The following is a 21,685-nucleotide window of genomic DNA, read 5'->3' as shown; positions in this document are numbered from 1 at the left end:
ATGGATCATTACATTGTTAGCCTGCATTGGGTCACAATGGTTCCTTGCTTCTCTTAACCTCTGTGGTGTCACAATGCATTCCAAGACCTTTTAGGCCACTTGGTCTTACAATGAATCATTTGAGTCTTGGCCTCTATGGTGTCATAATATTTCCATGATTTTATTGTGCCCCATGCTTTCACAATTCATCCCTGGCCCTATTACAACCCCTGGTGTCACAATGGATCATTAGATTGTTAGCCTGCATTGGGTCACAATGGTTCCTTGCTTCTCTTAACCTCTGTGGTGTCACAATGCATTCCAAGACCTTTTAGGCCACTTGGTCTTACAATGAACCATTTGATTCTTGGCCTTCATGGTGTCATAATGGTTCCTTGCTTCTATGGGTCCCCAGGCTGTCACAGTTCATCCGTGGTCCTTTTGCGCCCCCTGGTGTCAAAAGGGAATCTTAGATTGTTAGCCTGCATTGGGTCACAATGGACCTTGCTTCTCTTAACCCCTGTAGTGTCACAATGCATCCCATGCCCTTTTTAGGCCACTTGATGTCACAATGAATCATTTGATTCTTGGCCTCCATGGTGGCATAATAGATCCTTGCTTCTATTGGTCCCCGTGCTGTAACAATCCATCCCTGGCCCTTTTTATACCCCCTGGTGCCACAAGGGATCATTAGATTGTTAGCCTGCATTGGGTCACAATGGTTCCTTGCTTCTCTTAGCCCCTGTGGTGTCACAATGCATCCCATGCCCTTTTAGGCCACTTGGTGTTACAATGAATCATTTGATTCTTGGCCTCTATGGTGTCATAATATTTCCATGTTTTTATTGTGCCCCATGCTTTCACAATTCATCCCTGGCCCTATTACAACCCCTGGTGTCACAATGGATCATTAGATTGTTAGCCTGCATTGGGTCACAATGGTTCCTTGCTTCTCTTAACCTCTGTGGTGTCACAATGCATTCCAAGACCTTTTAGGCCACTTGGTCTTACAATGAACCATTTGATTCTTGGCCTCCATGGTGTCATAATGGTTCCTTGTTTCTATAGGTCCCCATGCTGTCAGAGTTCATCCGTGGTCCTTTTAAGCCCCCTGGTGTCAAAAGGGATTCTTAGATTGTTAGCCTGCCTTGGGTCACAATGGTTCCTTGCTTCTCTTAACCCCTGTGGTGTCACAATGCATCCCATGCCCTTTTAGGCCACTTGATGTCACAATGAATCATTTCATTTTTGACCTCCATGGTGGCATAATTGTACCAGGTTTTAATTGGGCCCCATGCTTTCAGAATTCATCCCTGGCCCTTTTAGGCCCATTGGTGTCACAAGGGACCATTAGATTGTTAGCCTCCATTGGGTAACAATGGTTCCTTGCTTCTCTTAACCTCTGTGGTGTCACAATGCATCCCATGCCATTTTAGGCCACTTGATGTCACAATGAATCATTTGATTCTTGGCCTCCATGGTGTCATAATGGTTCCTTGTTTCTATTGGGCCCCATGCTGTCACAATTCATCCCTGGTCCTTTTACGCCCCCTGGTGTCAAAAGGGATTCTTAGATTGTTAGCCGGCATTGTGTCACAATGGATCCTTGCTTCTCTTAACCCCTGTGGTGTCACAATGCATCCCATGCCCTTTTAGGCCACTTGATGTCACAATGAATCGTTTGATTCTTGGCCACCAAGGTGACATAATATATCCTTGCTTCTATTGGTCCCCGTGCTGTAACAATCCATCCCTGGCCCTTTTTATACCCCCTGGTGCCACAAGGGATCATTAGATTGTTAGCCTGCATTGGGTCACAATGGTTCCTTGCTTCTCTTAACCTCTGTGGTGTCACAATGCATTCCAAGCCCTTTTAGGCCACTTGGTGTTACAATGAACCATTTGATTCTTGGCCTTCATGGTGTCATAATGGTTGCTTGCTTCTATAGGTCCCCATGCTGTCAGAGTTCATCCGTGGTCCTTTTGCGCCCCCTGGTGTCAAAAGGGATTCTTAGATTGTAAGCCTGCCTTGGGTCACAATGGTTCCTTGCTTCTCTTAACCCCTGTGGTGTCGCAATGCCTCCCATGGCGTTTTAGGCCACTTGATGTTACAATGAATCATTTGATTCTTGGCCTCTATGGTGTCATAATATTATCATGATTTTATTTTGCCCCATGCTTTCACATTTCATCCTTGGCCCTATTACAACCCCTGGTGCCACAAGAGATCATTAGATTATTAGCCTGCATTGGGTCACAATGGTTCCTTGCTTCTCTTAACCTCTGTGGTGTCACAATGCATTCCAAGACCTTTTAGGCCACTTGGTCTTACAATGAATCATTTGAGTCTTGGCCTCTATGGTGTCATAATATTTCCATGTTTTTATTGTGCCCCATGCATTCACAATTCATCCCTGGACCTATTACAACCCCTGGTGCCACAATGGATCATTAGATTGTTAGCCTGCATTGGGTCACAATGGTTCCTTTCTTCTCTTAACCTCTGTGGTGTCACAATGCATTCCAAGACCTTTTAGGCCACTTGGTCTTACAATGAACCATTTGATACATGGCCTACATGGTGTCATAATGGTTCCTTGCTTCTATAGGTCCCCATGCTGTCAGAGTTCATCCGTGTTCCTTTTGCGCCCCCTGGTGTCAAAAGGGATTCTTAGATTGTTAGCCTCCATTGGGTCACAATGGATCTTTGCTTCTCTTAACCCCTGTGGTGTCACAATGCATCCCATGCCCTTTTAGGCCACTTGATGTCACAATGAATCATTTCATTCTTGGCCTCCAAGGTGACATAATAGATCCTTGCTTCTATTGGTCCCCGTGCTGTAACAATCCATCCCTGGCCCTTTTTATACCCCCTGGTGCCACAAGGGATCATTAGATTGTTAGCCTGCATTGGGTCACAATGGTTCCTTGCTTCTCTTAACCTCTGTCGTGTCACAATGCATTCCAAGACCTTTTAGGCCACTTGGTCTTACAATGAACCATTTGATTCTTGGCCTTCATGGTGTCATAATGGTTCCTTGCTTCTATAGGTCCCCATGCTGTCAGAGTTCATCCGTGGTCCTTTTAAGCCCCCTGGTGTCAAAAGGGATTCTTAGATTGTTAGCCTGCCTTGGGTCACAATGGTTCCTTGCTTCTCTTAACCCCTGTGGTGTCACAATGCATCCCATGCCCTTTTAGGCCACTTGATGTCACAATGAATCATTTGATTTTTGGCCTCCATGGTGGCATAATTGTACCAGGTTTTAATTGGGCCCCATGCTTTCAGAATTCATCCCTGGCCCTTTTTTGGCCCATTGGTGTCTCAAGGGACCATTAGATTGTTAGCCTCCATTGGGTAACAATGGTTCCTTGCTTCTCTTAACCTCTGTGGTGTCACAATGCATCCCATGCCCTTTTAGGCGACTTGGTGTTACAATGAATCATTTGATTCTTGGCCTCTATGGTGTCATAATATTTCCTTGTTTTTATTGTGCCCCATGCTTTCACAATTCATCCCTGGCCCTATTACAACCCCTGGTGTCGCAAGGGATCATTAGATTGTTAGCCGGCATTGGGTCACAATGGTTCCTTGCTTCTCTTAACCTCTGTGGTGTCACAATGCATTCCAAGACCTTTTAGGCCACTTGGTCTTACAATGAACCATTTGATTCTTGGCCTCCATGGTGTCATAATGGTTCCTTGCTTCTATGGGTACCCATGCTGTCAGAGTTCATCCGTGGCCCTTTTGCGCCCCCTGGTGTCAAAAGGGATTCTTAGATGGTTAGCCTGCATTGGGTCACAATGGTTCCTTGCTTCTCTTAACCCCTGTGGTGTCACAATGCATCCCATGCCCTTTTAGGCCACTTGATGTCACAATGAATCATTTGATTTTTGGCCTCCATGGTGGCATAATTGTACCCGGTTTTCATTGGGCCCTATGCTTTCACAATTCATCCCTGGCCCTTTTAGGCCCATTGGTGTCACAAGGGACCATTAGATTGTTAGCCTCCATTGGGTAACAATGGTTCCTTGCTTCTCTTAACCTCTGTGGTGTCACAATGCATCCCATGCCATTTTAGGCCACTTGATGTCACAATGAATCATTTGATTCTTGGCCTCCATGGTGTCATAATGGTTCCTTGTTTCTATTGGGCCCCATGCTGTCACAATTCATCCCTGGTCCTTTTACGCCCCCTGGTGTCAAAAGGGATTCTTAGATTGTTAGCCGGCATTGTGTCACAATGGATCCTTGCTTCTCTTAACCCCTGTGGTGTCACAATGCATCCCATGCCCTTTTAGGCCACTTGATGTCACAATGAATCGTTTGATTCTTGGCCTCCAAGGTGACATAATATATCCTTGCTTCTATTGGTCCCCGTGCTGTAACAATCCATCCCTGGCCCTTTTTATACCCCCTGGTGCCACAAGGGATCATTAGATTGTTAGCCTGCATTGGGTCACAATGGTTCCTTGCTTCTCTTAACCTCTGTGGTGTCACAATGCATTCCAAGCCCTTTTAGGCCACTTGGTGTTACAATGAACCATTTGATTCTTGGCCTTCATGGTGTCATAATGGTTCCTTGCTTCTATAGGTACCCATGCTGTCAGAGTTCATCCGTGGTCCTTTTGCGCCCCCTGGTGTCAAAAGGGATTCTTAGATTGTAAGCCTGCATTGGGTCACAATGGTTCCTTGCTTCTCTTAACCCCTGTGGTGTCGCAATGCCTCCCATGGCGTTTTAGGCCACTTGATGTTACAATGAATCATTTGATTCTTGGCCTCTATGGTGTAATAATATTTCCATGATTTTATTGTGCCCCATGCTTTCACATTTCATCCTTGGCCCTATTACAACCCCTGGTGCCACAAGAGATCATTAGATTATTAGCCTGCATTGGGTCACAATGGTTCCTTGCTTCTCTTAACCTCTGTGGTGTCACAATGCATTCCAAGACCTTTTAGGCCACTTGGTCTTACAATGAATCATTTGAGTCTTGGCCTCTATGGTGTCATAATATTTCCATGTTTTTATTGTGCCCCATGCTTTCACAATTCATCCCTGGCCCTATTACAACCCCTGGTGTCACAATGGATCATTAGATTGTTAGCCTGCATTGGGTCACAATGGTTCCTTTCTTCTCTTAACCTCTGTGGTGTCACAATGCATTCCAAGACCTTTTAGGCCACTTGGTCTTACAATGAACCATTTGATACATGGCCTACATGGTGTCATAATGGTTCCTTGCTTCTATAGGTCCCCATGCTGTCAGAGTTCATCCGTGTTCCTTTTGCGCCCCCTGGTGTCAAAAGGGATTCTTAGATTGTTAGCCTCCATTGGGTCACAATGGATCTTTGCTTCTCTTAACCCCTGTGGTGTCACAATGCATCCCATGCCCTTTTAGGCCACTTGATGTCACAATGAATCATTTCATTCTTGGCCTCCAAGGTGACATAATAGATCCTTGCTTCTATTGGTCCCCGTGCTGTAACAATCCATCCCTGGCCCTTTTTATACCCCCTGGTGCCACAAGGGATCATTAGATTGTTAGCCTGCATTGGGTCACAATGGTTCCTTGCTTCTCTTAACCTCTGTCGTGTCACAATGCATTCCAAGACCTTTTAGGCCACTTGGTCTTACAATGAACCATTTGATTCTTGGCCTTCATGGTGTCATAATGGTTCCTTGCTTCTATAGGTCCCCATGCTGTCAGAGTTCATCCGTGGTCCTTTTGCGCCCCCTGGTGTCAAAAGGGATTCTTAGATTGTTAGCCTGCATTGGGTCACAATGGTTCCTTGCTTCTCTTAACCTCTGTGGTGTCACAATGCATCCCATGCCCTTTTAGGCCACTTGATGTCACAATGAATCATGTGATTCTTGGCCTCTATGGTGTCATAATATTTCCTTGTTTTTATTGTGCCCCATGCTTTCACAATTCATCCCTGGCCCTATTACAACCCATGGTGTCACAATGGATCATTAGATTGTTAGCCTCCATTGGGTCACAATGGTTCCTTGCTTCTCTTAACCTCTGTGGTGTCACAATGCATTCCAAGACCTTTTAGGCCACTTGGTGTTACAATGAACCATTTCATTCTTGGCCTTCATGGTGTCGTAATGGTTCCTTGCTTCTATGGGTCCCCATGCTGTCAGAGTTCATCCGTGGTCCTTTTGCTCCCCCTGGTGACAAAAGGGATTCTTAGATTGTTAGCCTGCATTGGGTCACAATGGTTCCTTGCTTCTCTTAACCCCTGTGGTGTCATAATGCATCCCATGCCCTTTTAGGCCACTTGATGTCACAATGAATCATTTGATTTTTGGCCTCCATGGTGGCATAATTGTACCAGGTTTTAATTGGGCCCCATGCTTTCAGAATTCATCCCTGGCCCTTTTAGGCACATTGGTGTCACAAGGGACCATTAGATTGTTAGCCTTCATTGGGTAACAATGGTTCCTTGCTTCTCTTAACCTCTGTGGTGTCACAATGCATCCCATGCCCTTTTAGGCCACTGGGTGTTACAATGAATCATTTGAGTCTTAGCCTCTATTGCGTCATAATATTTCCATGATTTTATTGTGCCCCATGCTTTCACAATTCATCCCTGGCCCTATTACAACCCCTGGTGTCACAATGGATCATTAGATTGTTAGCCGGCATTGTGTCACAATGGATCCTTGCTTCTCTTAACCCCTGTGGTGTCACAATGCATCCCATGCCCTTTTAGGCCACTTGATGTCACAATGAATCGTTTGATTCTTGGCCTCCAAGGTGACATAATATATCCTTGCTTCTATTGGTCCCCGTGCTGTAACAATCCATCCCTGGCCCTTTTTATACCCCCTGGTGCCACAAGGGATCATTAGATTGTTAGCCTGCATTGGGTCACAATGGTTCCTTGCTTCTCTTAACCTCTGTGGTGTCACAATGCATTCCAAGCCCTTTTAGGCCACGTGGTGTTACAATGAACCTTTTGATTCTTGGCCTTCATGGTGTCATAATGGTTCCTTGCTTCTATAGGTACCCATGCTGTCAGAGTTCATCCGTGGTCCTTTTGCGCCCCCTGGTGTCAAAAGGGATTCTTAGATTGTAAGCCTGCCTTGGGTCACAATGGTTCCTTGCTTCTCTTAACCCCTGTGGTGTCGCAATGCCTCCCATGGTGTTTTAGGCCACTTGATGTTACAATGAATCATTTGATTCTTGGCCTCTATGGTGTCATAATATTTCCATGATTTTATTGTGCCCCATGCTTTCACATTTCATCCTTGGCCCTATTACAACCCCTGGTGCCACAAGAGATCATTAGATTATTAGCCTGCATTGGGTCACAATGGTTCCTTGCTTCTCTTAACCTCTGTGGTGTCACAATGCATTCCAAGACCTTTTAGGCCACTTGGTCTTACAATGAATCATTTGAGTCTTGGCCTCTATGGTGTCATAATATTTCCATGTTTTTATTGTGCCCCATGCTTTCACAATTCATCCCTGGCCCTATTACAACCCCTGGTGTCACAATGGATCATTAGATTGTTAGCCTGCATTGGGTCACAATGGTTCCTTTCTTCTCTTAACCTCTGTGGTGTCACAATGCATTCCAAGACCTTTTAGGCCACTTGGTCTTACAATGAACCATTTGATACATGGCCTACATGGTGTCATAATGGTTCCTTGCTTCTATAGGTCCCCATGCTGTCAGAGTTCATCCGTGTTCCTTTTGCGCCCCCTGGTGTCAAAAGGGATTCTTAGATTGTTAGCCTCCATTGGGTCACAATGGATCTTTGCTTCTCTTAACCCCTGTGGTGTCACAAGGCACCCCATGCCCTTTTAGGCCACTTGATGTCACAATGAATCATTTCATTCTTGGCCTCCAAGGTGACATAATAGATCCTTGCTTCTATTGGTCCCCGTGCTGTAACAATCCATCCCTGGCCCTTTTTATACCCCCTGGTGCCACAAGGGATCATTAGATTGTTAGCCTGCATTGGGTCACAATGGTTCCTTGCTTCTCTTAATCTCTGTGGTGTCACAATGCATTCCAAGACCTTTTATGCCACTTGGTCTTACAGTGAACCATTTGATTCTTGGTCTTCATGGTGTCATAATGGTTCCTTGCTTCTATAGGTCCCCATGCTGTCAGAGTTCATCCGTGGTCCTTTTGCGCCCCCTGGTGTCAAAAGGGATTCTTAGATTGTTAGCCTGCATGGGGTCACAATGTTTCCTGGCTCCTCTTAGCCCCTGTGGTGTCACAATGCATCCCATGCCCTTTTAGGCCACTTGGTGTTACAATGAATCATTTGAGTCTTGGCCTCTATGGTGTCATAATATTTTCATGATTTTATTGCGCCCCATGCTTTCACAATTCATCCCTGGCCCTATTACAACCCCTGGTGTCACAATGGATCATTAGATTGTTAGCCTGCATTGGGTCACAATGGTTCCTTGCTTCTCTTAACCTCTGTGGTGTCACAATGCATTCCAAGCCCTTTTAGGCCACTTGGTCTTACAATGAACCATTTGATTCTTGGCCTCCATGGTGTCATAATGGTTCCTTGCTTCTATAGGTCCCCATGCTGTCAGAGTTCATCCGTGGTCCTTTTAAGCCCCCTGGTGTCAAAAGGGATTCTTAGATTGTTAGCCTGCCTTGGGTCACAATGGTTCCTTGCTTCTCTTAACCCCTGTGGTGTCACAATGCATCCCATGCCCTTTTAGGCCACTTGATGTCACAATGAATCATTTCATTTTTGGCCTCCATGGTGGCATAATTGTACCAGGTTTTAATTGGGCCCCATGCTTTCAGAATTCATCCCTGGCCCTTTTAGGCCCATTGGTGTCACAAGGGACCATTAGATTGTTAGCCTCCATTGGGTAACAATGGTTCCTTGCTTCTCTTAACCTCTGTGGTGTCACAATGCATCCCATGCCCTTTTAGGCGACTTGGTGTTACAATGAATCATTTGATTCTTGGCCTCTATGGTGTCATAATATTTCCTTGTTTTTATTGTGACCCATGCTTTCACAATTCATCCCTGGCCCTATTACAACCCCTGGTGTCGCAAGGGATCATTAGATTGTTAGCCGGCATTGGGTCACAATGGTTCCTTGCTTCTCTTAACCCCTGTGGTGTCACAATGCATCCCATGCCCTTTTAGGCCACTTGATGTCACAATGAATCGTTTGATTCTTGGCCTCCAAGGTGACATAATATATCCTTGCTTCTATTGGTCCCCGTGCTGTAACAATCCATCCCTGGCCCTTTTTATACCCCCTGGTGCCACAAGGGATCATTAGATTGTTAGCCTGCATTGGGTCACAATGATTCCTTGCTTCTCTTAACCTCTGTGGTGTCACAATGCATTCCAAGCCCTTTTAGGCCACTTGGTGTTACAATGAACCTTTTGATTCTTGGCCTTCATGGTGTCATAATGGTTCCTTGCTTCTATAGGTACCCATGCTGTCAGAGTTCATCCGTGGTCCTTTTGCGCCCCCTGGTGTCAAAAGGGATTCTTAGATTGTAAGCCTGCCTTGGGTCACAATGGTTCCTTGCTTCTCTTAACCCCTGTGGTGTCGCAATGCCTCCCATGGCGTTTTAGGCCTCTTGATGTTACAATGAATCATTTGATTCTTGGCCTCTATGGTGTCATAATATTTCCATGATTTTATTGTGCCCCATGCTTTCACATTTCATCCCTGGCCCTATTACAACCCCTGGTGCCACAAGAGATCATTAGATTATTAGCCTGCATTGGGTCACAATGGTTCCTTGCTTCTCTTAACCTCTGTGGTGTCACAATGCATTCCAAGACCTTTTAGGCCACTTGGTCTTACAATGAATCATTTGAGTCTTGGCCTCTATGGTGTCATAATATTTCCATGTTTTTATTGTGCCCCATGCTTTCACAATTCATCCCTGGCCCTATTACAACCCCTGGTGTCACAATGGATCATTAGATTGTTAGCCTGCATTGGGTCACAATGGTTCCTTGCTTCTCTTAACCTCTGTGGTGTCACAATGCATTCCAAGACCTTTTAGGCCACTTGGTCTTACAATGAACCATTTGATTCTTGGCCTACATGGTGTCATAATGGTTCCTTGCTTCTATAGGTCCCCATGCTGTCAGAGTTCATCCGTGTTCCTTTTGCGCCCCCTGGTGTCAAAAGGGATTCTTAGATTGTTAGCCTCCATTGGGTCACAATGGATCTTTGCTTCTCTTAACCCCTGTGGTGTCACAATGCATCCCATGCCCTTTTAGGCCACTTGATGTCACAATGAATCATTTCATTCTTGGCCTCCAAGGTGACATAATAGATCCTTGCTTCTATTGGTCCCCGTGCTGTAACAATCCATCCCTGGCCCTTTTTATACCCCCTGGTGCCACAAGGGATCATTAGATTGTTAGCCTGCATTGGGTCACAATGGTTCCTTGCTTCTCTTAACCCCTGTGGTGTCACAATGCATCCCATGCCCTTTTAGGCCACTTGGTGTTACAATGAATCATTTGATTCTTGGCCTCTATGGTGTCATAATGGTTCCTTGTTTTTATTGTGCCCCCTGCTTTCACAATTCATCCCTGGACCTATTACAACCCCTGGTGTCACAATGGATCATTAGATTGTTAGCCTGCATTGGGTCACAATGGATCCTTGCTTCTCTTAACCTCTGTGGTGTCACAATGCATTCCAAGCCCTTTTACGCCACTTGGTCTTACAGTGAAACATTTGATTCTTGGCCTTCATGGTGTCATAATGCTTCCTTGCTTCTATAGGTCCCCATGCTGTCAGAGTTCATCCGTGGTCCTTTTTCTCCCCCTGGTGTCAAAATGGATTCTTAGATTGTTAGCCTGCCTTGGGTCACAATGGTTCCTTGCTTCTCTTAACCCCTGTGGTGTCACAATGCATCCCATGCCCTTTTAGGCCACTTGATGTCACAATGAATCATTTGATTTTTGGCCTCCATGGTGGCATAATTGTACCCGGTTTTAATTGGGCCCCATGCTTTCACAATTCATCCCTGGCCCTTTTAGGCCCATTGGTGTCACAAGGGACCATTAGATTGTTAGCCTGCATTGGGTAACAATGGTTCCTTGCTTCTCTTAACCTCTGTGGTGTCACAATGCATTCCATGCCATTTTAGGCCACTTGATGTCACAATGAATCATTTGATTCTTGGCCTCCATGGTGACATAATAGATCCTTGCTTCTATTGGTCCCCGTGCTGTAACAATCCATCCCTGGCCCTTTTTATACCCGTGGTGACACAAGGGATCATTAGATTGTTAGCCTGCATTGGGTCACAATGGATCCTTGCTTCTCTTAACCTCTGTGGTGTCACAATGCATCCCATGCCCTTTTAGGCCACTTGATGTCACAATGAATCATGTGATTCTTGGCCTCCATGGTGACATAATAGATCCTTGCTTCTATTGGTCCCCGTTCTGTAACAATCCATCCCTGGCCATTTTAGGCATCCTGGTGTCACAAGGAATCATTAGATTGTTAGCCTGCATTGGGTCACAATGGTTCCTTGCTTCTCTTAGCCCCTGTGGTGTCACAATGCATCCCATGCACTTTTAGGCCACTTGGTGTTACAATGAATCATTTGATTCTTGGCCTCTATTGTGTCATAATATTTCCTTGTTTTTATTGTGCCCCATGCTTTCACAATTCATCCCTGGCCCTATTACAACCCATGGTGTCACAATGGATCATTAGATTGTTAGCCTCCATTGGGTCACAATGGTTCCTTGCTTCTCTTAACCTCTGTGGTGTCACAATGCATTCCAAGACCTTTTAGGCCACTTGGTCTTACAATGAATCATTTGAGTCTTGGCCTCTATGGTGTCATAATATTTCCATGTTTTTATTGTGCCCCATGCTTTCACAATTCATCCCTGGCCCTATTACAACCCCTGGTGTCACAATGGATCATTAGATTGTTAGCCTGCATTGGGTCACAATGGTTCCTTTCTTCTCTTAACCTCTGTGGTGTCACAATGCATTCCAAGACCTTTTAGGCCACTTGGTCTTACAATGAACCATTTGATACATGGCCTACATGGTGTCATAATGGTTCCTTGCTTCTATAGGTCCCCATGCTGTCAGAGTTCATCCGTGTTCCTTTTGCGCCCCCTGGTGTCAAAAGGGATTCTTAGATTGTTAGCCTCCATTGGGTCACAATGGATCTTTGCTTCTCTTAACCCCTGTGGTGTCACAAGGCACCCCATGCCCTTTTAGGCCACTTGATGTCACAATGAATCATTTCATTCTTGGCCTCCAAGGTGACATAATAGATCCTTGCTTCTATTGGTCCCCGTGCTGTAACAATCCATCCCTGGCCCTTTTTATACCCCCTGGTGCCACAAGGGATCATTAGATTGTTAGCCTGCATTGGGTCACAATGGTTCCTTGCTTCTCTTAATCTCTGTGGTGTCACAATGCATTCCAAGACCTTTTATGCCACTTGGTCTTACAGTGAACCATTTGATTCTTGGTCTTCATGGTGTCATAATGGTTCCTTGCTTCTATAGGTCCCCATGCTGTCAGAGTTCATCCGTGGTCCTTTTGCGCCCCCTGGTGTCAAAAGGGATTCTTAGATTGTTAGCCTGCATGGGGTCACAATGTTTCCTGGCTCCTCTTAGCCCCTGTGGTGTCACAATGCATCCCATGCCCTTTTAGGCCACTTGGTGTTACAATGAATCATTTGAGTCTTGGCCTCTATGGTGTCATAATATTTTCATGATTTTATTGCGCCCCATGCTTTCACAATTCATCCCTGGCCCTATTACAACCCCTGGTGTCACAATGGATCATTAGATTGTTAGCCTGCATTGGGTCACAATGGTTCCTTGCTTCTCTTAACCTCTGTGGTGTCACAATGCATTCCAAGCCCTTTTAGGCCACTTGGTCTTACAATGAACCATTTGATTCTTGGCCTCCATGGTGTCATAATGGTTCCTTGCTTCTATAGGTCCCCATGCTGTCAGAGTTCATCCGTGGTCCTTTTAAGCCCCCTGGTGTCAAAAGGGATTCTTAGATTGTTAGCCTGCCTTGGGTCACAATGGTTCCTTGCTTCTCTTAACCCCTGTGGTGTCACAATGCATCCCATGCCCTTTTAGGCCACTTGATGTCACAATGAATCATTTCATTTTTGGCCTCCATGGTGGCATAATTGTACCAGGTTTTAATTGGGCCCCATGCTTTCAGAATTCATCCCTGGCCCTTTTAGGCCCATTGGTGTCACAAGGGACCATTAGATTGTTAGCCTCCATTGGGTAACAATGGTTCCTTGCTTCTCTTAACCTCTGTGGTGTCACAATGCATCCCATGCCCTTTTAGGCGACTTGGTGTTACAATGAATCATTTGATTCTTGGCCTCTATGGTGTCATAATATTTCCTTGTTTTTATTGTGCCCCATGCTTTCACAATTCATCCCTGGCCCTATTACAACCCCTGGTGTCGCAAGGGATCATTAGATTGTTAGCCGGCATTGGGTCACAATGGTTCCTTGCTTCTCTTAACCCCTGTGGTGTCACAATGCATCCCATGCCCTTTTAGGCCACTTGATGTCACAATGAATCGTTTGATTCTTGGCCTCCAAGGTGACATAATATATCCTTGCTTCTATTGGTCCCCGTGCTGTAACAATCCATCCCTGGCCCTTTTTATACCCCCTGGTGCCACAAGGGATCATTAGATTGTTAGCCTGCATTGGGTCACAATGATTCCTTGCTTCTCTTAACCTCTGTGGTGTCACAATGCATTCCAAGCCCTTTTAGGCCACTTGGTGTTACAATGAACCTTTTGATTCTTGGCCTTCATGGTGTCATAATGGTTCCTTGCTTCTATAGGTACCCATGCTGTCAGAGTTCATCCGTGGTCCTTTTGCGCCCCCTGGTGTCAAAAGGGATTCTTAGATTGTAAGCCTGCCTTGGGTCACAATGGTTCCTTGCTTCTCTTAACCCCTGTGGTGTCGCAATGCCTCCCATGGCGTTTTAGGCCACTTGATGTTACAATGAATCATTTGATTCTTGGCCTCTATGGTGTCATAATATTTCCATGATTTTATTGTGCCCCATGCTTTCACATTTCATCCCTGGCCCTATTACAACCCCTGGTGCCACAAGAGATCATTAGATTATTAGCCTGCATTGGGTCACAATGGTTCCTTGCTTCTCTTAACCTCTGTGGTGTCACAATGCATTCCAAGACCTTTTAGGCCACTTGGTCTTACAATGAATCATTTGAGTCTTGGCCTCTATGGTGTCATAATATTTCCATGTTTTTATTGTGCCCCATGCTTTCACAATTCATCCCTGGCCCTATTACAACCCCTGGTGTCACAATGGATCATTAGATTGTTAGCCTGCATTGGGTCACAATGGTTCCTTGCTTCTCTTAACCTCTGTGGTGTCACAATGCATTCCAAGACCTTTTAGGCCACTTGGTCTTACAATGAACCATTTGATTCTTGGCCTACATGGTGTCATAATGGTTCCTTGCTTCTATAGGTCCCCATGCTGTCAGAGTTCATCCGTGTTCCTTTTGCGCCCCCTGGTGTCAAAAGGGATTCTTAGATTGTTAGCCTCCATTGGGTCACAATGGATCTTTGCTTCTCTTAACCCCTGTGGTGTCACAATGCATCCCATGCCCTTTTAGGCCACTTGATGTCACAATGAATCATTTCATTCTTGGCCTCCAAGGTGACATAATAGATCCTTGCTTCTATTGGTCCCCGTGCTGTAACAATCCATCCCTGGCCCTTTTTATACCCCCTGGTGCCACAAGGGATCATTAGATTGTTAGCCTGCATTGGGTCACAATGGTTCCTTGCTTCTCTTAACCCCTGTGGTGTCACAATGCATCCCATGCCCTTTTAGGCCACTTGGTGTTACAATGAATCATTTGATTCTTGGCCTCTATGGTGTCATAATGGTTCCTTGTTTTTATTGTGCCCCCTGCTTTCACAATTCATCCCTGGACCTATTACAACCCCTGGTGTCACAATGGATCATTAGATTGTTAGCCTGCATTGGGTCACAATGGATCCTTGCTTCTCTTAACCTCTGTGGTGTCACAATGCATTCCAAGCCCTTTTACGCCACTTGGTCTTACAGTGAAACATTTGATTCTTGGCCTTCATGGTGTCATAATGCTTCCTTGCTTCTATAGGTCCCCATGCTGTCAGAGTTCATCCGTGGTCCTTTTTCTCCCCCTGGTGTCAAAATGGATTCTTAGATTGTTAGCCTGCCTTGGGTCACAATGGTTCCTTGCTTCTCTTAACCCCTGTGGTGTCACAATGCATCCCATGCCCTTTTAGGCCACTTGATGTCACAATGAATCATTTGATTTTTGGCCTCCATGGTGGCATAATTGTACCCGGTTTTAATTGGGCCCCATGCTTTCACAATTCATCCCTGGCCCTTTTAGGCCCATTGGTGTCACAAGGGACCATTAGATTGTTAGCCTGCATTGGGTAACAATGGTTCCTTGCTTCTCTTAACCTCTGTGGTGTCACAATGCATTCCATGCCATTTTAGGCCACTTGATGTCACAATGAATCATTTGATTCTTGGCCTCCATGGTGACATAATAGATCCTTGCTTCTATTGGTCCCCGTGCTGTAACAATCCATCCCTGGCCCTTTTTATACCCGTGGTGACACAAGGGATCATTAGATTGTTAGCCTGCATTGGGTCACAATGGATCCTTGCTTCTCTTAACCTCTGTGGTGTCACAATGCATCCCATGCCCTTTTAGGCCACTTGATGTCACAATGAATCATGTGATTCTTGGCCTCCATGGTGACATAATAGATCCTTGCTTCTATTGGTCCCCGTTCTGTAACAATCCATCCCTGGCCATTTTAGGCATCCTGGTGTCACAAGGAATCATTAGATTGTTAGCCTGCATTGGGTCACAATGGTTCCTTGCTTCTCTTAGCCCCTGTGGTGTCACAATGCATCCCATGCACTTTTAGGCCACTTGGTGTTACAATGAATCATTTGATTCTTGGCCTCTATTGTGTCATAATATTTCCTTGTTTTTATTGTGCCCCATGCTTTCACAATTCATCCCTGGCCCTATTACAACCCATGGTGTCACAATGGATCATTAGATTGTTAGCCTCCATTGGGTCACAATGGTTCCTTGCTTCTCTTAACCTCTGTGGTGTCACAATGCATTCCAAGACCTTTTAGGCCACTTGGTCTTACAATGAACCATTTGATTCTTGGCCTTCATGGTGTCGTAATGGTTCCTTGCTTCTATAGGTCCCCATGCTGTCAGAGTTCATCCGTGGTCCTTTTGCTCCCCCTGGTGACAAAAGGGATTCTTAGATTGTTAGCCTGCATTGGGTCACAATGGTTCCTTGCTTCTCTTAACCCCTGTGGTGTCATAATGCATCCCATGCCCTTTTAGGCCACTTGATGTCACAATGAATCATTTGATTTTTGGCCTCCATGGTGGCATAATTGTACCCGGTTTTAATTGGGCCCTATGCTTTCACAATTCATCCCTGGCCCTTTTAGGCCCATTGGTGTCACAAGGGACCATTAGATTGTTAGCCTCCATTGGGTAACAATGGTTCCTTGCTTCTCTTAACCTCTGTGGTGTCACAATGCATTCCATGCCATTTTAGGCCACTTGATGTCACAATGAATCATTTGATTCTTGGCCTCCATGGTGCAATAATTGTTCCTTGTTTCTATTGGGCCCCATGCTGTCACAATTCATCCCTGGTCCTTTTACGCCCCCTGGTGTCAAAAGGGATTCTTAGATTGTTAGCCGGCATTGGGTCACAATGGATCCTTGCTTCTCTTAACCCCTGTGGTGTCACAATGCATCCCATGCCCTTTTAGGCCACTTGATGTCACAATGAATCGTTTGATTCTTGGCCTCCAAGGTGACATAATATATCCTTGCTTCTATTGGTCCCCGTGCTGTAACAATCCATCCCTGGCCCTTTTTATACCCCCTGGTGCCACAAGGGATCATTAGATTGTTAGCCTGCATTGGGTCACAATGGTTCCTTGCTTCTCTTAACCTCTGTGGTGTCACAATGCATTCCAAGCCCTTTTAGGCCACTTGGTGTTACAATGAACCTTTTGATTCTTGGCCTTCATGGTGTCATAATGGTTCCTTGCTTCTATAGGTACCCATGCTGTCAGAGTTCATCCGTGGTCCTTTTGCGCCCCCTGGTGTCAAAAGGGATTCTTAGATTGTAAGCCTGCCTTGGGTCACAATGGTTCCTTGCTTCTCTTAACCCCTGTGGTGTCGCAATGCCTCCCATGGCGTTTTAGGCCACTTGATGTTACAATGAATCATTTGATTCTTGGCCTCTATGGTGTCATAATATTTCCATGATTTTATTGTGCCCCATGCTTTCACATTTCATCCTTGGCCCTATTACAACCCCTGGTGCCACAAGAGATCATTAGATTATTAGCCTGCATTGGGTCACAATGGTTCCTTGCTTCTCTTAACCTCTGTGGTGTCACAATGGATTCCAAGACCTTTTAGGCCACTTGGTCTTACAATGAATCATTTGAGTCTTGGCCTCTATGGTGTCATAATATTTCCATGTTTTTATTGTGCCCCATGCTTTCACAATTCATCCCTGGCCCTATTACAACCCCTGGTGTCACAATGGATCATTAGATTGTTAGCCTGCATTGGGTCACAATGGTTCCTTGCTTCTCTTAACCTCTGTGGTGTCACAATGCATTCCAAGACCTTTTAGGCCACTTGGTCTTACAATGAACCATTTGATACATGGCCTACATGGTGTCATAATGGTTCCTTGCTTCTATAGGTCCCCATGCTGTCAGAGTTCATCCGTGTTCCTTTTGCGCCCCCTGGTGTCAAAAGGGATTCTTAGATTGTTAGCCTCCATTGGGTCACAATGGATCTTTGCTTCTCTTAACCCCTGTGGTGTCACAATGCATCCCATGCCCTTTTAGGCCACTTGATGTCACAATGAATCATTTCATTCTTGGCCTCCAAGGTGACATAATAGATCCTTGCTTCTATTGGTCCCCGTGCTGTAACAATCCATCCCTGGCCCTTTTTATACCCCCTGGTGCCACAAGGGATCATTAGATTGTTAGCCTGCATTGGGTCACAATGGTTCCTTGCTTCTCTTAACCTCTGTCGTGTCACAATGCATTCCAAGACCTTTTAGGCCACTTGGTCTTACAATGAACCATTTGATTCTTGGCCTTCATGGTGTCATAATGGTTCCTTGCTTCTATAGGTCCCCATGCTGTCAGAGTTCATCCGTGGTCCTTTTGCGCCCCCTGGTGTCAAAAGGGATTCTTAGATTGTAAGCCTGCCTTGGGTCACAATGGTTCCTTGCTTCTCTTAACCCCTGTGGTGTCGCAATGCCTCCCATGGCGTTTTAGGCCACTTGATGTTACAATGAATCATTTGATTCTTGGCCTCTATGGTGTCATAATATTTCCATGATTTTATTGTGCCCCATGCTTTCACATTTCATCTTTGGCCCTATTACAACCCCTGGTGCCACAAGAGATCATTAGATTATTAGCCTGCATTGGGTCACAATGGTTCCTTGCTTCTCTTAACCTCTGTGGTGTCACAATGCATTCCAAGACCTTTTAGGCCACTTGGTCTTACAATGAATCATTTGAGTCTTGGCCTCTATGGTGTCATAATATTTCCATGTTTTTATTGTGCCCCATGCTTTCACAATTCATCCCTGGCCCTATTACAACCCCTGGTGTCACAAGGGATCATTAGATTGTTAGCCTGCATTGGGTCACAATGGTTCCTTTCTTCTCTTAACCTCTGTGGTGTCACAATGCATTCCAAGACCTTTTAGGCCACTTGGTCTTACAATGAACCATTTGATACATGGCCTACATGGTGTCATAATGGTTCCTTGCTTCTATAGGTCCCCATGCTGTCAGAGTTCATCCGTGTTCCTTTTGCGCCCCCTGGTGTCAAAAGGGATTCTTAGATTGTTAGCCTCCATTGGGTCACAATGGATCTTTGCTTCTCTTAACCCCTGTGGTGTCACAATGCATCCCATGCCCTTTTAGGCCACTTGATGTCACAATGAATCATTTCATTCTTGGCCTCCAAGGTGACATAATAGATCCTTGCTTCTATTGGTCCCCGTGCTGTAACAATCCATCCCTGGCCCTTTTTATACCCCCTGGTGCCACAAGGGATCATTAGATTGTTAGCCTGCATTGGGTCACAATGGTTCCTTGCTTCTCTTAACCTCTGTCGTGTCACAATGCATTCCAAGACCTTTTAGGCCACTTGGTCTTACAATGAACCATTTGATTCTTGGCCTTCATGGTGTCATAATGGTTCCTTGCTTCTATAGGTCCCCATGCTGTCAGAGTTCATCCGTGGTCCTTTTGCGCCCCCTGGTGTCAAAAGGGATTCTTAGATTGTTAGCCTGCATTGGGTCACAATGGTTCCTTGCTTCTCTTAACCCCTGTGGTGTCACAATGCATCCCATGCCCTTTTAGGCCACTTGGTGTTACAATGAATCATTTGATTCTTGGCCTCTATGGTGTCATAATGGTTCCTTGTTTTTATTGTGCCCCCTGCTTTCACAATTCATCCCTGGACCTATTACAACCCCTGGTGTCACAATGGATCATTAGATTGTTAGCCTGCATTGGGTCACAATGGATCCTTGCTTCTCTTAACCTCTGTGGTGTCACAATGCATTCCAAGCCCTTTTACGCCACTTGGTCTTACAGTGAAACATTTGATTCTTGGCCTTCATGGTGTCATAATGCTTCCTTGCTTCTATAGGTCCCCATGCTGTCAGAGTTCATCCGTGGTCCTTTTTCGCCCCCTGGTGTCAAAATGGATTCTTAGATTGTTAGCCTGCCTTGGGTCACAATGGTTCCTTGCTTCTCTTAACCCCTGTGGTGTCACAATGCATCCCATGCCCTTTTAGGCCACTTGATGTCACAATGAATCATTTGATTTTTGGCCTCCCTGGTGGCATAATTGTACCCGGTTTTAATTGGGCCCCATGCTTTCACAATTCATCCCTGGCCCTTTTAGGCCCATTGGTGTCACAAGGGACCATTAGATTGTTAGCCTGCATTGGGTAACAATGGTTCCTTGCTTCTCTTAACCTCTGTGGTGTCACAATGCATTCCATGCCATTTTAGGCCACTTGATGTCACAATGAATCATTTGATTCTTGGCCTCCATGGTGACATAATAGATCCTTGCTTCTATTGGTCCCCGTGCTGTAACAATCCATCCCTGGCCCTTTTTATACCCGTGGTGACACAAGGGATCATTAGATTGTTAGCCTGCATTGGGTCACAATGGATCCTTGCTTCTCTTAACCTCTGTGGTGTCACAATGCATCCCATGCCCTTTTAGGCCACTTGATGTCACAATGAATCATGTGATTCTTGGCCTCCATGGTGACATAATAGATCCTTGCTTCTATTGGTCCCCGTTCTGTAACAATCCATCCCTGGCCATTTTAGGCATCCTGGTGTCACAAGGAATCATTAGATTGTTAGCCTGCATTGGGTCACAATGGTTCCTTGCTTCTCTTAGCCCCTGTGGTGTCACAATGCATCCCATGCCCTTTTAGGCCACTTGGTGTTACAATGAATCATTTGATTCTTGGCCTCTATTGTGTCATAATATTTCCTTGTTTTTATTGTGCCCCATGCTTTCACAATTCATCCCTGGCCCTATTACAACCCATGGTGTCACAATGGATCATTAGATTGTTAGCCTCCATTGGGTCACAATGGTTCCTTGCTTCTCTTAACCTCTGTGGTGTCACAATGCATTCCAAGACCTTTTAGGCCACTTGGTCTTACAATGAAACATTTCATTCTTGGCCTTCATGGTGTCGTAATGGTTCCTTGCTTCTATGGGTCCCCATGCTGTCAGAGTTCATCCGTGGTCCTTTTGCTCCCCCTGGTGACAAAAGGGATTCTTAGATTGTTAGCCTGCATTGGGTCACAATGGTTCCTTGCTTCTCTTAACCCCTGTGGTGTCATAATGCATCCCATGCCCTTTTAGGCCACTTGATGTCACAATGAATCATTTGATTTTTGGCCTCCATGGTGGCATAATTGTACCAGGTTTTAATTGGGCCCCATGCTTTCAGAATTCATCCCTGGCCCTTTTAGGCACATTGGTGTCACAAGGGACCATTAGATTGTTAGCCTGCATTGGGTCACAATGGATCCTTGCTTGTCTTAGCCCCTGTGGTGTCACAATGCATCCCATGCCCTTTTAGGCCACTGGGTGTTACAATGAATCATTTGAGTCTTAGCCTCTATTGCGTCATAATATTTCCATGTTTTTATTGTGCCCCATGCTTTCACAATTCATCCCTGGCCCTATTACAACCCCTGGTGTCACAATGGATCATTAGATTGTTAGCCGGCATTGTGTCACAATGGATCCTTGCTTCTCTTAACCCCTGTGGTGTCACAATGCATCCCATGCCCTTTTAGGCCACTTGATGTCACAATGAATCGTTTGATTCTTGGCCTCCAAGGTGACATAATATATCCTTGCTTCTATTGGTCCCCGTACTGTAACAATCCATCCCTGGCGCTTTTTATACCCCCTGGTGCCACAAGGGATCATTAGATTGTTAGCCTGCATTGGGTCACAATGGTTCCTTTCTTCTCTTAACCTCTGTGGTGTCACAATGCATTCCAAGACCTTTTAGGCCACTTGGTCTTA

Source organism: Cinclus cinclus, chromosome 19 (genome assembly GCF_963662255.1).
Source record: "Cinclus cinclus chromosome 19, bCinCin1.1, whole genome shotgun sequence".
Lineage (NCBI taxonomy): Eukaryota > Metazoa > Chordata > Aves > Passeriformes > Cinclidae > Cinclus > Cinclus cinclus.
This window is presented reverse-complemented; position numbering follows the sequence as displayed.